This window comes from Vulpes lagopus, chromosome 2, assembly GCF_018345385.1.
Source record: "Vulpes lagopus strain Blue_001 chromosome 2, ASM1834538v1, whole genome shotgun sequence".
Classification (NCBI taxonomy): Eukaryota; Metazoa; Chordata; class Mammalia; order Carnivora; family Canidae; genus Vulpes; species Vulpes lagopus.
This window is the reverse complement of record NC_054825.1, coordinates 16,539,196-16,555,015: the sequence shown is the minus strand read 5'-3', so window position 1 is coordinate 16,555,015 and position 15,820 is coordinate 16,539,196. Positions and strand designations below refer to the sequence as shown.

The 15,820-nt window shown below is 40.1% G+C and overlaps 1 protein-coding gene across 2 annotated transcripts in view; it reads right to left on the bottom strand.

Moving 5' to 3' along the window:
• DCLRE1A (DNA cross-link repair 1A) overlaps positions 1–15,820 on the bottom strand; it is a 58,343-nt gene that overhangs the window by 19,862 nt on the left and 22,661 nt on the right. The window contains exon 10 of one of the 2 annotated variants that reach the window (XR_005985982.1): positions 3,081–3,160. The exons of the other annotated variant lie outside the window; for it this stretch is intronic. The gene's annotated coding sequence lies outside the window, so the exon portion shown is untranslated. The remainder of the gene's footprint in view (positions 1–3,080; positions 3,161–15,820) is intronic. 2 annotated transcript variants of the gene reach the window in all.

Sequence of the window (15,820 nt, the reverse complement as noted above, 5' to 3'; positions counted from 1 at the left end):
TATTTCTCTTAAAATAATACAAAGTCAAATCAGTTAACTGTCAGCAACACGTAGTTGACCAACCAAAAAAACCAAGAAAACAACAAAATATGGATTGTTATATTTCCCTCTTATTCTGCCTTTATTTATTGTAAATTTTGAGAAACAAATTCACATCTTTGAACATATGAATCAGGTCACTCCCAGGGATCTCTGAGAGCATCCCACCACCCCCGTGAAATCCAGTTTCCTTGTCACCATCACCCAGCCTCATGTGATGGCACTCCTCCCATCAAAGTCACTGTCCCTGGGCTCCCCACACCAAACAGCTGGTTTCCACTTAGCACTTGAAAGGCTCTAAGCTCTTCTCCACTGCAAGATGTTTGCACATGCTATTCACTCTTCCTTTTCTTTTTTTTTTAGCTTTATTTATTCATGAGATACACACACACAGGGAGAGAGAGAGAGAGAGAAGAGAGGCAGAGACACAGGCAGAGGGAGAAGCAGGCTCCATGCAAGGAGCCCGACGTGGGACTCAATCCCGGGTCTCTGGGATCATGCCCTGGGCCAAAGCGCTGAGCCAACCAGGCTGCCCTATTCTCTCTTTCTAACCAGATTTTTCTTTCCTGCCTTTGCTAGCTACAGCTTTCTAGTCACTTATCTCTTTAGAAAAACAAAAACAAAAAACCAAAACCAAAACCAAAACAAAAACGATGTAGGGTCAGTAGGTAAGCAATATTTATCAAAACCTATTAGAATTGAGTAAAACTAGAGAACTAATCTATTAAAATAAACCTTTATAAATAAAAAACAGAATTATTTTATTCCTTTTTTAAGGTTTATTCTTAAGTCATCTCTACCCTCATTGTGGGATTTGAACTCATAACCCCAAGATCAGGAGTCACATGCTCCCCTGACTGAGCCAGCCAGGCACCCCCAGAATTGTTTTCTGTTCGAATTCATCACTTCGCAAAATGTTCACTTAATCCACTCAAGGTGAATTATTGACTGCCAAAAATCTTTAATTCTGTTTTCTTCTCAGAATGTTTGACTCTCCAATCTCATTTACTTAATGATCCTGTTCTTTGATAGATTTAGTTTGGTTAAGTTTAAATGCATGTGGGAATTTCTTCATTCAACTCCTATCCGTGAAAAATGAAACTTAACAGATGGGTCATTACGGGACATAAAATGGAAAGCATGGGGGCCTCTGTGTTGTTCATTTCTTTGTTGCCTTGAGTATTCTCGGACACCAGGTTTTCAGATCCACTCGATGTTTTATTTTTCACCACACCATTAGCAATCTGGGCCCCATTGTGTGCTCCTTCCTTCCCTTCCCTTTGTGGGTCATTCATGAGCATCTTCTGGAAGTTCCTGTACATTGAGCCCATCAGAGAAAACATGGCAGCATGGGTTTGTATGAGGAAATGAGCCAGCCAACTGGCTAGGCATTAGATCCTAGTGTGTTTCTGCCTGAGATTACAGTAGTGTTAAAAGTCAGCTGGCCCTACAGCGTGCAAACTGTGGGTACTGAGCTGTGTGCCCTCCCAGAGGCAGTGAGGAGTGCTTCCATGTGCTAGAAATTCACTGCAGTGCAGTCTGTGAAGAGATCCCTAGCAAAGCCACTTCCTTATTGGAACTTTGATTTCAGGTGCATCATCTGTCTCCGGTTGCATATTTACATGCTCAAGCTACCAGCCCATGAGGTTCCTAGTTCCCATTATTTTAAGTGACCTATTATGCTGGTATACTTTTATGCTCCCTGACTCTGTGTCATAGCAATGCAGCCACTGTTTTCTCTTTCAATATTTGTACACACATATTTCTTCAATGTCTCAGGATGCTTAGAGCTAAGCAATGCCCACATATCTTGGCTGATGATTCAAATGCTAAAAAACTGTTAAATTCTCTTTTACAGAGATAAAAACAGAGCTCTGAGTCTTATGGATTAAAGCAGTGGTTCACGAATTTTTATAGGCATTAAGAAGCATCTAGGGCCCTTCCTCCTTAGATATAAAAGCAAAAACCCCTGAAGATTGCAAATTCCCAGAACCCACCCCTAAAGATACTGATTTAGGTCCAGGAATTTGTTCCCTCTCCTTTTTTTTTTTTTAAAGTAGGGCCCTAGGTGATTCTGAAAAAGACCCACAGACCATGCTCTGAGAAAGCCTGGAATGAGGGAGAGCTGGTTTAGCTCTTCCCACTCCCTTACTAAGCTTCCATCTGGAATAATTTTCGTCTAAGCTCAGAAAGAAACCCATGAGGAGTTAAAAAAATCCTTTTGTGAGTGAACTAAACATTACACGGTGGGAAGTTTCTGGAAACCTTGGGAAGAGATAAAGACAAATGCTTTCTTTCAAAAACTGGCCAGATTTCATCATCTAGTTACCTTCCCCTCCTCCCTCTCCTTCTTCCCCTTCCTGTTCTCCCCACTTCCCCTCTCTTCCTTCTCTACTTCCCTTCCTCCTCCCCTCCCTTCCTCCTCTTCCTCTTCCCTTTCCTCTTCTCTTCTTCCCCTCCTCCTTTTTTGGTTCATTTAGGCACTATATTCTTTTCTCCTCTCACCAAACCTCTTTTTCCAGAAGCTGTTGCAAACTCTGTCAGGTGACTACTTTTATTTTTTTAATTTTTTTAATTTTATTTTATGATAGTCACACACACACAGAGAGAGAGAGAAGCAGGCTCCATGCACCGGGAGCCCGACGTGGGATTCGATCCCGGGTCTCCAGAATCACGCCCTGGGCCAAAGGCAGGCGCCAAACCGCTGCGCCACCCAGGGATCCCAGGTGACTACTTTTAGAAGGCAGAATAGGTCAGTATCAATTCCTAGCAGAACTTGGAGATGAGATTCAGAACTTCTGAAAAGCCAAGAGGCCACCCTCTCCAGCAGCTTGGCATTGGCTGGAAATAAATCCCCTTTCTTATGTTTAAGATAATTATGACAGGTGTGATGCGAAGTGGTGGGGAAATCAGTAGCACACCATTGCTCAGATCCTAGCAAGGGAGCATCCCCTTCTCAACTCCCCGGCTCCACACAAACACCCTACTGCACCCCAGCCAACGCCCCCCCCCCCCCCCACCATTACCAGGTGCAGGCCTACCTTCCATGGTCCTCAGTCACCTGTCTCACCACATTCAAAGCCATCACACACAGGTGCTAAAATACTGCCTCCATGGGAACCTTCAAGAGTAGATTATCAAGATTAGTCACCAGGGTAACATAGCCTAGGAATGGAGCAGAGCTTTTGAAGTAGCAGTTGGGGAATGTGAGGGTAGCAAGACGATTTAAGAGGTTGCTAACACAGGCAAAGCTATTTACAAGCAAGGGCTTTCATTCTTTTATCGGTGAAGCAAACCAGCTGCCCTTTAGTCTTGACACTGTAATCTCACCAGTAAAATGGCAGTTGGTTAACAACATCCTCTCTCACCAAGCCAGGAAATGATGAAAAAAATGTCTCCATGGACCCCTTTAGGGATAAACAGAGGGAAATGCTTATTATCTCATGAACATTAGCTATGCGGTTGAGGGGAAAGGAGTTGCAAGAATGGGTGAACATTAACAGTGGGGTCTGAACCCTGGCAGTGTTTGTAGCCATGCCTCCAGAGAATAATCAGGAGAGGGAAAAGAAAGAGAGAGGCAGAGGGACTGAGAAAAGAGGGAGGAAGAAAGAGAGAGAAATTTAATTCTAAAAGCTACTCTTTCTTTTTCTTCAAAAGCAGAATAGCTGTCTCCTTGTGACCCCACTAGGGGCCATTGCCCTGTCTTGCCTTTCCTGATTGGGAATAGACCCATTTTCCATCTGGAAACCTGGCTATCATAAGGCTATAGAGGGAATCCTGGATGCATGGAAGGGAATGGGATGTGAAAGTTCTTTCCTACGAGTAGGAGTTTTTACTCAGAGCCATGCAGCTTCTGTATGTTTCAATTTCCAATTCTCCCCATAGCCACCTCAAACTTTAAATATATCCTTTTCCTTAATGACTCTTGAACCATCACTTTATTCTATGTGCAGAAAACGAGCAGATACTGCAGCATATTATCCACCCAGGGAATCACCAAAGAGGTTCCATAGTTCTGCCAAAGCCTGTTAATGCAATCCATCATTAAGTTGAATCTGAAAATTGCAGTTTTGAAATATAAGTCATCATTTGGCAAATAATGTAATATATAGGTCTTACCAATTATCTGTACCAGCACATTTTTTATCAAAATGAATAATCTGCATCTATGGGTTTGTTCTGTTCCTGTGTTTCACCATACCCCGAGAATACCAAAGAATGAATGTGCTCTAGTCTCTCTTTTCATCACTTACTGACAGGCTGTTCTGTTGCTGTAGACCTGACCCTATTTTAGAGTTAATACAACCATTTTACAGTTAATACTCATTATAAGGGTCTGATTTCCCATTGCCACACCTCCATGGTCCCATATCTAAGCTGGGTAAGTTCTGCTTAGACAAGAAAAGTAAATATTATGTAAAAAATACACAAAACATTGTCTCATCTGACATATTTTAATATTGCAGAAAGATTCATTGCAATAATTAACTTGATAAATACCATCATGTCTAAGCCCTGGAAAAGCATGAAACATTCTTTTTTTTTTTTTTTTTTTTTAAAAACTGAGTTAAAAGACTCACAGAATTATAGAGGCATGATCTAGAGATGAATCAGCTCTCTCAACTGTAGTGGAGGAAACTGAGCTCAGGTTTCATTAATTCAGAGAAGTGAATTAATTTGCTAAAAGCCATAAAATTAGTGGCAGAACCAGGCCTAAATTTATAGTCTCTGGAAGCCAGAAGTTTTCATTACTACATCTGATGCATAAGCAATATTTCTTCTCAAAGAGTCCTACATTAATTATAGGTTGTATGATGACTTTTGCAGAGCTAACCCCTGGCCCCTCAGACCATCATGAAATGGTATTAATATTCCCAGCACACCTGTCTAATGTTGCCATGCTCAATTGGAACTGGGAAAATTCCCCTCTTCCTTTGGTTGGTGGCCATTCCAATCAAAAGGTTTTTATCAAGGAAGAGCGATGGTGGAGTGTGGGGTGCTTCATCCACTCATGTTCATCACTAAAAGGCACTCAAGACCTGCCATTCATCCCTTTAGCTGCTCTTGTCTGGGCTGCTGTAAAAGAGACCACCACTCCCTCTGTGGAATGCTGCTGTGGTTTTATCTCCAGGATTTTCCAAGTGTGAGGACTAATCTCTCTCATCCTGTCCTCCAAAACCTCCTGTCAGTGGCTGCTTGAGGTTTCTCATTCATTCACAGATTTACCGCACAGTTGCTGGGGCCTGTATTTGCTATCAGCATTTACAGCACATATGTGGTACCCATCACCCAGAAGGTGCTCAATAAAGTGTTTTTTAAATGAATGTGTTGATGATAAAACAGGTAGCATACAATTAGAAGCATTTTGTCTGAACACAGTATACTCTACCCCAAAAGCATCATGCCCTTAATATTCCTATGTAATTTCCAATCACTTATTGCTTCCAAGAGTTATTACAAAGAGGAAACCACAAAAGGGAAGATGGGAAAGATGATAGAGAGAGATTTCATGCTGCTCATGGAGAAGCAAGAAACAGGACAGGTTGATTATAAAGGAACAGTAATAATATTATGGAGCAAGGATAGAAAGGGAAATAATGGCTTGAGAGAGGAAAGAAGGGGAAAAGACTATATTCAGAAAATAGCCAGAGGCTGAGAATACCCTTGCCCAAGAAAATTTGAGAAAATACACAATGCATATCTCTGTCAATAATCTAGACTGTGAAGGCAGTGGCAGTGTAATTTTTAATGTCATAAAGTCTATGATCCTTCTCTGGATTTGTGTATAGGTGTGTGACTTTATTCTAGAAAAGATGGAAAAGGCACACAGGAACCATGGGTGTAATCATGCAGCAGGGAGAGCCAAGTACTTGGAGGACTGGTTTTATGGCAGCCACGTTCTGAACTACCACAAATAAGTCCCTGTCAGCCTCCTGATAGTGTACTGATTACCAGTGTGACCAAGGGGAAAAATCTCCCTGCTGCCAAACTAGTCATCGGAACTGTGATGAGAAGGTGACAGTGCCGCAGTGGGTACAAGTTCAGGGATGTGTTCAAAATCAAGGGGAAAAAACTAAAGAGTAAAGGTGGTAGCTCATTCCATCATTCCATCAGTCCCCTTTACACAGTAAAATGGTTCCCAATCTCTAGTTCCCCTGTGTGTCCTAAAACCCCCACTTGATGTCACCAACAGCCTCTTTGTTCTAAACACAACAGGTGTTTTTCAGAACTGATCTTGATGGCCTTCTCTATTGACAACACTCCTCACTGCTGACTCTCCCTATGTTTGTGATGCCAGATTTCCCCTTCTATCTCTCAGGTCACTCCTTTTGATTCTCCCCGTTGGCCAGCTGTCCTTTAATTCGGGAGCTGCTCCAAGGGTCTGTCCTGTATCTTCTCCTCTCACCCAATATACTCTTCTAATGAAGTATTATTCCCTTCTGGGTCTCAAGGTACCACCTTTACACTGATGACTCTCAAAACTATCTCAAGCCAAGATCTTACAGCCCTGGAGACGCAGCTGATCACTGGCTGCCCTCATCTGAATGAGCACCAGGAATTGATAGAGTCCAAGTTCCTCCCTAGTCTCTCTCTACCCACACTGGCCCTTGTATTACTGCTCAGCAAACAACCCAACCCTCACCCAGGTAATTTCATCAGACTTCTGAGCCTCATCTTTGATTCTTTTCTCTTCTTTAGATCACAAATATTTATTGATGTCACTATGTACCAGAGACTATGCTAGGTGGGCCCCAAGATGAAGTAGTATAGGTCAAAATGGTCCTTACTCTTGGAGAACTTATAGCCTCAGGCACTTTTCACTCTCGCCACCCATCCTGCTAACATCAACCTATTGTTCTTCAGACGGTCCCCTTCTCTCTACCAGACTGCTACTCTCCTATGGTAGGGTTAGGGTATCCCTGGTTTCTTGCCTTGATTGCCTCAACTGCTTCCTAACTCATTTCTGTAATTCAAACCAATTCCAAACCATTTCCACAATACAGGGAGAGAAATCTGTCTAAAACCAATTTTATCACACCGTCTCTGCTTAACACACTTGGGTGGCTCCTCACTGCTCTAAGAATAAAGGTAAAACTCCTCATTAAATGACTGAAAGCAAAGGCTTGGCCAAGGCCTATGGGAACCCTAGGAATGAAGACAACACAGTATCCTTTCAAACCTGAAGTCTTTAAATATTCATTCAACTGGTGTTAATCAGGAAAAACTGATTCTATTAATAAAAATTGAATATCCACTTACATCTAAAGTTAGGAATTTGCCATATGCATCGAGTATAATGTAGCATTTTTTATGCATATGTGTTTTATACATATACAAAAATGGATCCTGCTCTACATATTGACATGTTATGTAACCTACTTTTTTTATTTTCATGTTGTGGATGTCTTTCCATGCCATTAAACATTCTTCCATCACTTCACTTGATGACTACACAGTGTTTTGTTGATTTGCTTAAGTTTGACCTTTCCAAAGTGATATATGACTAAGTTTAAAAAATTCAAATAGTATTAAAGCATTTGTAATAAAAAAGTAACAGCACCTTGTGCTACCTGTCCCCATTTCAGCCCTGGTTTCTAGAAGCAGCCATTTAAGAATATTTTAACTATAGTTTCTCCAAACTTACCTCTATATTTCCAAGTAATATGGGCATGACACATTTTTTTAAAAAGATTTATTTATTGGAGAGAGAGAGAGCATGAGTGAGGTTACGGGAGCGGGGGGACGGTATAGAGGGAGAGGGAGAGAGAGAATCTGGAGCAGACTCTGGGTGAGCGAGGAGCCTGACTCAGAGCTCAATCTCGCGATCCTAAGATCATGACCTGAGCTGAAATCAAGAGTTGGACATTTAACCAACTGAGCCACCCCAGGTACGCCAACACTTTTTTTTTCTCGATTCGTCTATTTTATCTATTGACTTGTGGTGTGATGTAGTCAATCATTCAACAAATATATATTATTCATAGTGCCAGGCCTCTTCCAGGCAATGAATGAAACAGATAAGATCATTGCATTCATGAAACTTATATTCTAGGAGAAAGGCAATTACAAAGCAAATAACTAAGTAAAACAATTTAATATATAGTGCTATGTGTTATAAAGAAAACAAGACCTGATATAGAAATTAGAAAGGCTGACTTCAGGTAGGGTGGTCAAGAAACATTCCTTGGTGATGGTATCTGCATGAAGTTGCATTGTGAAAATCTGTGGCAAGAGTTGCATTAATTGGGATATGGGTTGGATGCATGTAAACAGACCCTTAACAATTTTTTTAAGTGAGCCAAGTCTATTTTTCACTTTACATGACAGCCTGAGGGCCTGTCCAGGCTCTCAGGGGTCCAGGCTCTGCTCCTCATCTGTATGGTCCACATCTACATATCCAACAGCAAGATGGGGGAAGGACAAGGGCACATCTCCTCTCTGTAAGGGCACAACTCAGCCATTTTCCACCTCTTCTGCCTACATACTTTTGGCTAGAACGTAGTCACACAGACATACCTAGCTGCACGAGACGCTTGAAATGTGGTTTGGGCAGCCATGAGCTGAGCTAAAATTCTATCACTGTGGAAGAAGAGGAGAATGAATATTGGGGCCCGACTGATTCTCTGACAATAGAACACATCACACAGAGAAAAGATCAAGGGCAAAGGACTTGAGGAGAGAAAGACACTGACTTGTTTAAAGAAGAGAAAGAAGGCTAGTGTCACACCATGGTGGTTGCAAAAGGGAGAGTTGGAGGTCATGAGATCAGGGAGGCAGATGAGGACCAGATGATGTGGGGATTTTTAAAACCACAGCAAGGAATTTTACTTTTATTCAATCAGGAGCAATAGGAGCATTTTCAGAGGGGAACAGATGTAACCATTCTTTCTTCACACCTTCCCCTTTCCCCATTCCTTAACAGCATCCTATCACTGACTTTGATTAAATCATTCAGCACTATTTACATCATCATGAGTATGTAAATATTGTTCATTGCAGAACCACAGTATACTAAGGTTCCATTTCCTTTCTTGCACAGCTTTTAGTGTGCATCAACATCATTAGTTTTTCACTTACATCATTATATACACACAATGCACACAAATACATGGCTTTAATTCATTCTAGATCCTCTATCAGACTATCTACCCTCTGTTCTGTCCAGTTTATTTTTTTCTGTCTTCCAGACATCTTTTGTTGCAATCTCTCATCCACCCAGGAGATTATTCTTGTGAATCAGTTCCTTTTTAATAACTTTACTACCCTGTTAAGGCATCTTGAGATAGAGAGAGGACAAAAAATAAGCATGATCTAGCCACCAATTTAACTGAAATTCCATTAATGCTTTAGCTTAAGAATCTTCTCCTTTTGCAGTAACTTTTAACTTGGTAAAATACATTGAAAATGAGACCCCCTTCTGACATTTTTGTGAACCCACAGAAAAGATTCAAAGGGCTTCTGATTTGTTTTTGTCACGTTGTTCCTTTGAATGTGACTGAATGCCAGGAGGGGATGATGAACTGATTTGGCTTTAATCCGGCTATTCTCCTCTGTCTCTGGACGGCCAGCTTGGACACTGCCTCTGCCCCCAATATCCCATTTCCTCTATAATGTATTATAATTTCTCATTTGCTTTGTGTATTCCTCTAGCCCTGTAAAGGCAGGAATCTGTCTTGTTGGTTGTTTTTGAACCACTCAGCTTATTGCCTGAATGACTTTTTATGGATACTTACCTATTTCTTGGATAGTGGATGCTATCCACCTCTTCCCTGAGAAGAAACTTTTTTACTTGTAATTATGTTTGATTTTTTTTTAGATGTAAATGCCACTCTTAGCTTTATCTTTCCTCTGAGAATCCCAGTTTTACTCAAGTTTAAAAGCCCACTTCAAATGCTACCTGGTCCCTGAGGACTTCCCCGAGGAAACTACATCCCTTCCTCTACTTAGCGTGGTCAGCATCTCACCCTTAATTAGCATCCAGTAAATGTTGCCTGAATAAATAAATTAAGTCATTCAATGAGGAGCCAAATAAACTTTTTAATACTGTGTATTTTTTAAATTTCAAGCTTCTATCATTAAATGGTTAGCAATTGACAAGCTAGCATGGTTAACATCAAGCACCCTTCCTAGCCTACATGCAGACATGCAGCAAAAGGATAGTTAACGTTTTCTTCAACTGTTTATTTGGCACGGCAAGGATAATGTAACCAAACCTCTCTGTTTTCTCTTGTCCAGGGATTTCAAATGGTGACAAAAAGAACTTTATGCTGAACTTCTAATGACTCCCAACTTATGTCACCTGTTCTTTGTCAGAAACTTGTTAAAAATTTTAATACAGATGAATAAATTACTATACTGGAAGAAGTATAGAGTTCTTACATAAAAGTCAACAGCTTTGAAACAAAAAGATAAGTTTCTTGGCTGATTATTCTCATGACATAAGAATAGCTGAATTGTTTAAAACAGTATGCTTTTATTATGTACTTAAAGGAGAACTTGATGTTAGCCAGGAATTATATAATTATAGGATTCAGGGCTAAACAAGACCCCAATAAGTTATTTATTTCATTATCCAGCTTTCAGAGATCTTAAATAGCATGGGGCAATTTTAAAATTTAAAAACTGGGTAAAGATTTACGGTTATATATCAACATAGTGGACAATTTTTATAAATAGCATTGCTTATTCAAAGTCAGCTAGTGTGATCCATCTTGATATTTAAAACCCTCCTATCTTAAATCCTCCTAACTTATAATTATGATAATTTTGCTTCCTTTCTGTAAGCTGGGGCAGTAAGTCTGTCTTACCTGCACCACATATAACCACTTGATGATACCTGGAATGCTGCTATGCATTTCAAATTTGTCCTGTTACTATTCAAAAAAATTCTTATTGAACCAAAATTGTAGGCATGTAATTATTAAGCATCATCATTTTCTAGGAAATCAAATCAAAGTCTATAAAACTATTTTGCTTAGGCTTCATAACACATTTTAGAGCTTTCATTGAATTGAGCTTTCTGTACGGAGTTTTCTTTCGAAACAGTGAAAAGATGCTCAATATGAGTAGTCATTAGGGAAACACAAATAAACACCACAATGAGACTACCTTGCACACACCAAGATGGCTGTAGTAAAAAAGACAGACAATAACAAGTGTTGGAGAGAATGCAGAGAGGTTGGAACCCTCCTAAATTGCTAATGGGCATGAAATAATGATGCAGCACTCTGGAAAGCAATTTGCCAGTTCCTCAAAAAGTCTAAATACATATGACCCAGCAATTCCATCTCTAGCTATATAACTAAGAGAAATGGAAATATATGTCCACACAAAAACTTGTACAGAATGTTAAGAGCAGCATTATTCAGGCCAGCCGAAAAGTGGAGACAACCCACATGTCCACCAACAGATGAATGGATGAACAAAATGTGTTTTCAAACAACGGACTATTTTTGGCCATAAAAAGGGAATAAAGTATTGATACATGCTACAACATGGATAAAACCTGAAAACATTAAGTCAAAAAAGCCAATCACAAAAGACCACATATTATATTCCTTTTCTGTGAAATGTCCGGAATAGGTAAATCTATAGAGCCAGAAAGATTAGTTGCTGTCTAGGATGAGAGTGGGGGTGGGGGTGTGGCGGGGGAGGACTGAGGAGTGACTGCTAACAGCTATGGGGTTTCTTTTTGGGTGATAAAAATAATCTAAAATTGGTTGTGGTGATGGTTGCACAATTCTGTAAATATACTAAAAACCATTGAATTGCACACTTTAATGAGTGGATTATATGGTATGTGACTATATCTCAATAAACCTATTTAAAAAAAAGTAACAGAGTTCAGCACTCTTTCCATGGATAAAAGACCCTCATAAAAATAAATTGATTTAGCAAAACAAGAGTATTTGGCTTTTATTCCCCCTCCAGACACTGTTGCTTTTAGTTCATTTACAATTTTATCTACTTATCCCTTGTGATATGTAATCAGAGCTCAGAGCCTCAACAGGAAGTCCATAACTGTTCTTTCAAACAAACTTAAAAAAACAGTTTAATAACATTATCTAATAGTGTATTAAAGCATTGCTTTGATGCCATTTTATGATCTTAAGTTCTGCTTTCCATTTTGAAATAACAGAAGGGCTTATACAGATAATCTGACTTTACACAACTTTTTCTCATTGAAAAAAAGTCTATCATATTTAAGACAAAGCAAACTGTGTTCTTAGGTGTTTTTAAAACCCTATGTAATCTACAATAGCTCTATAGGGAGTTAAGCCATAAAATGCAGTCCCAAACATAAGAGCAGCACTTACATAAGCAAGTTTCATTTAAATTAAATGAGCTTTTTAAAGAGTTCAATTAATCACTCATGAATTATTTACCTGTGTTTTGTGTCGCTAATTTCTCATGTATCCTATTTCACCAAGTAGCTCATACAATTCCAAGGTACCCCAATCTCTCCTTTCTCAAGATATAAAACTGCACAAATTTATCTCTGAAGTATTTTACATATGTTAGCCAACCCCCTAAGGGAACGCCAAACTTCTCCAAGGCAACGACCTTGTCTTAAATATCAACACCTCACAGATATACCATAATTGCAATGTGTTTGCCGAGGTTCAAGACTTGGCCCAGTTCTCCTGTTAAACTCTAATTCATATGCTTATATACTATTCAATATGGGCATGTGTGTTGATACCTAACTCAGTTTTTCTTCATTTCCAACACATAAATTTGTGTTGACTGCCCTGAAATCTTCAAAAATTCTCGCTTTTCTTCAGACTAACCTCCCAACAGCCTTAGTATGGCTATCAAAGCTCTTTGCCATCTTCTCCCACCTACCCTTTCTAGGCTGAGCTTCACATGCTAACACATCAATGCTCAAAGTTCCTCTCCCACACTCTACTGTCACATCTCCAGGACTTTGCGGTCTCTTGGATTGCTCTCCAGTCTCTCAGAAGTCTGTCAGTGTTTTTAAGAATCATGTAAAAAATCATCTTCTCTACGGACTATTCCTTATGAGAATTAACTTTTCCCTTTTAAGTGCTCCCAGGCACTCTGGTGTTATACCACTTTTCACAGCTTGACTTTTACAGTGCTTAGAGGCATGTCTTTCTTCCCTAATATTCTCTGATGTTTGAAACCATTTTTTCATGCATTAGTCCCCTAAAGGTTTGTAAGCCCACCCTATACAGAATAATCACTCAATACATGCTTGCTAAGTTGTTTTTTTTTTTTTTTTTGAGATCTTATTTATTTGAGAGAGCAAGATAGAGCATGAGCAGGGGAAAGGAGTAAATGGAGAGAAACAAGCAGACTCCTTACCCAGGGAGCCTGTTACAGGGCTTGGTCCTAGGACCCCAGGATCATGATCTGAGCCAAAGGCAAACAACTGACTGAACCACCCAGGTGCCCCTAGACTGAACTGTTCTTATCTTAATTTCCCCACAACACCCAAGAATAGTGTGGAGCACATAGCAGTTAATCACAAATAATGCTGATTGATAAAAGTTCTTGCAGGGAGGATTTAAATGCTTAATGACTGATTTTAGTGTCAAAAAAAAAAAAAGTGTCAAGGGGCACCTGGGTGGCTCAGTGGTTGAGCATCTGCCTTTGGCTCAGGTCATTATCCCCAGGTCCTGGGATCTGGTTCCGTGTCAGGCTTCCCACAGGGAGCCGCTTCTCCCTCTATGTCTCTGCCTCTCTCTCTCTTTCTCTCATGAATAAATAAATAAAATCTTTTTTTAAAAAAAGGTGTCCAAAAAAGGTGATACATCTTGACAAAAAAAAGTTTATTCTCTAAGTTGTTTCCACACTGAATTGGACCTAAGTAACAGACGTTTTGGTGTATGGAAAACAATGAGCTGAGTAGTTTGAATATATTTTTATTTTCAGTGGTTCTTCTGGAGTGAAAGAATTTTGGATGCAGTGAAACGGCAGGACACCTGCACCCCAATGTTTCTAGCAGCAATGTCCACAATAGCCAAACTGTGGAAGGAGCCTCGGTGTCCATCGAAAGATGAATGGATAAAGAAGATGTGGGATGTATACAATGGAATATTACTCAGCCATTAGAAACGGCGAATAGCCACCATTTGCTTCAACAACGTGGATGGAACTGGAGGGTATTATGCTGAATGAAGTCAATCGGAGAAGGACAAACATTATATGGTCTCATTCATTTGGGGAATATAATAGTGAAACGGATTATAGGGGAGAGAAAATGAGTGGGAAATATCAGTGAGAGTGACGGAACATGAGAGACTCCTAACTCTGGGAAACGAACAAGGGGTAGTGGGCGGGGGTTGGGGTGACTGGGTGATAGCACTGGGTGCTAGGCTATATGTTGGCAAATTGAACTCCAATAAAAAAAAAATACAAAAAAAAAAGGAATTTTGGAAGTCAAATTCTTAGAATGTACATGGATTTTTCACTGTTTATTCAAGATTCATTCAAGTACTTACCATTTATTAGTAATGTCTCTGGACCAGACACCGAGAAAGGTGCTGGATGATAAAATGAATATGATAAGCCCTCACTTGAAAGTGTTTATATATCCTAGGGGACAAGTCTCAGCAGAATCTGGGTTGTGGTGGCTCAGAAAAACAGGACTAATTAACTCTATGCTGATGAATCTGGAAGTTCTTTAAAATGTACACTTTTAAATTCAGATTATAATCTATATGTTTCAATGTATATTAAAAACAAATATATATGGGCAGCCAGGGTGGCTCAGCGGGTTTAGCGCCACCTTCAGCCCAGGGCGTGATCCTGGAGACCCGGATCAAGTCCCACGTCAGGCTCCTTGCATGGAGCCTGCTTCTCCCTCTGCCTGTGTCTCTGCCTCTCTCTCTGTGTCCCTCATGAATAAATAAAATCTTTAAAAAAATATGTAACACTATTTTATTTAGAAAACCACTTTAGATTCAGCAAAACACATAAATAGATGCTATAAAGCAGGGCCTGGGAAGATGGTAAGGCAAGAGTTTTCTAGTATAAAATGCAGGGAGGCTTTCCCTCCCCAGGCCATGCAAGTGCAGGGTCAGCCTTGAGAACCAGTGCTCTGCTTTGAATCATGTACCGGTAACCTCTCCTGCCTCACTCTAGTTCTGGCTCGGCTATGAATATTTAAGAAAATAATCATTTTGTGTTATACTCAGTTTTGTGCACTTGGTACACTTCATAACAAATGTTTTATAAATTATTTCTGGCTTACCAAAAAATGGAGCTGTGAACTCATGGGGCATTGGAATGAGACCTATGCAAAGAACAGGTCTACTTTTTTTTTTTTTTTTAAGATTTTATTTATTCATGAGAGACACAGAGAGAGAGAGAGGGGCAGAGACACAGGCAGAGGGAGAAGCAGGCTCCATGCAGGGAGCCTGACATGGAACTCGATCCTGGGTCTCCAGGATCACACCCTGGGCTGAAGGTGGCACTAAACCGCTGAGTCACCCGGGCTGCCCAGAGCAGGTCTACTTTTTGGAGGAAGGGGCAGATATTAAGGGAAAGAGGCAATAATATAATTAGCACATTATAATGACTATAATGCTAAAAGCTTCCAACTATTCAGATTAGAATTCTTATACCTAAACTGTTCTGCTATTATCTATAACCATTAACTTATGGTTTTGCTGGCTTTGAATAACATTTTTTTTTTAAGATTTACTCATTTTTTTTTGAGAGTGAGAAAGGGAAAGTGTGCAGGGGCGAAGAGGGGTGGGGAGAGGGAGGAGAGAGAATCTCAAGCAGACTCTCGACCCAGTGTGGAGACTGA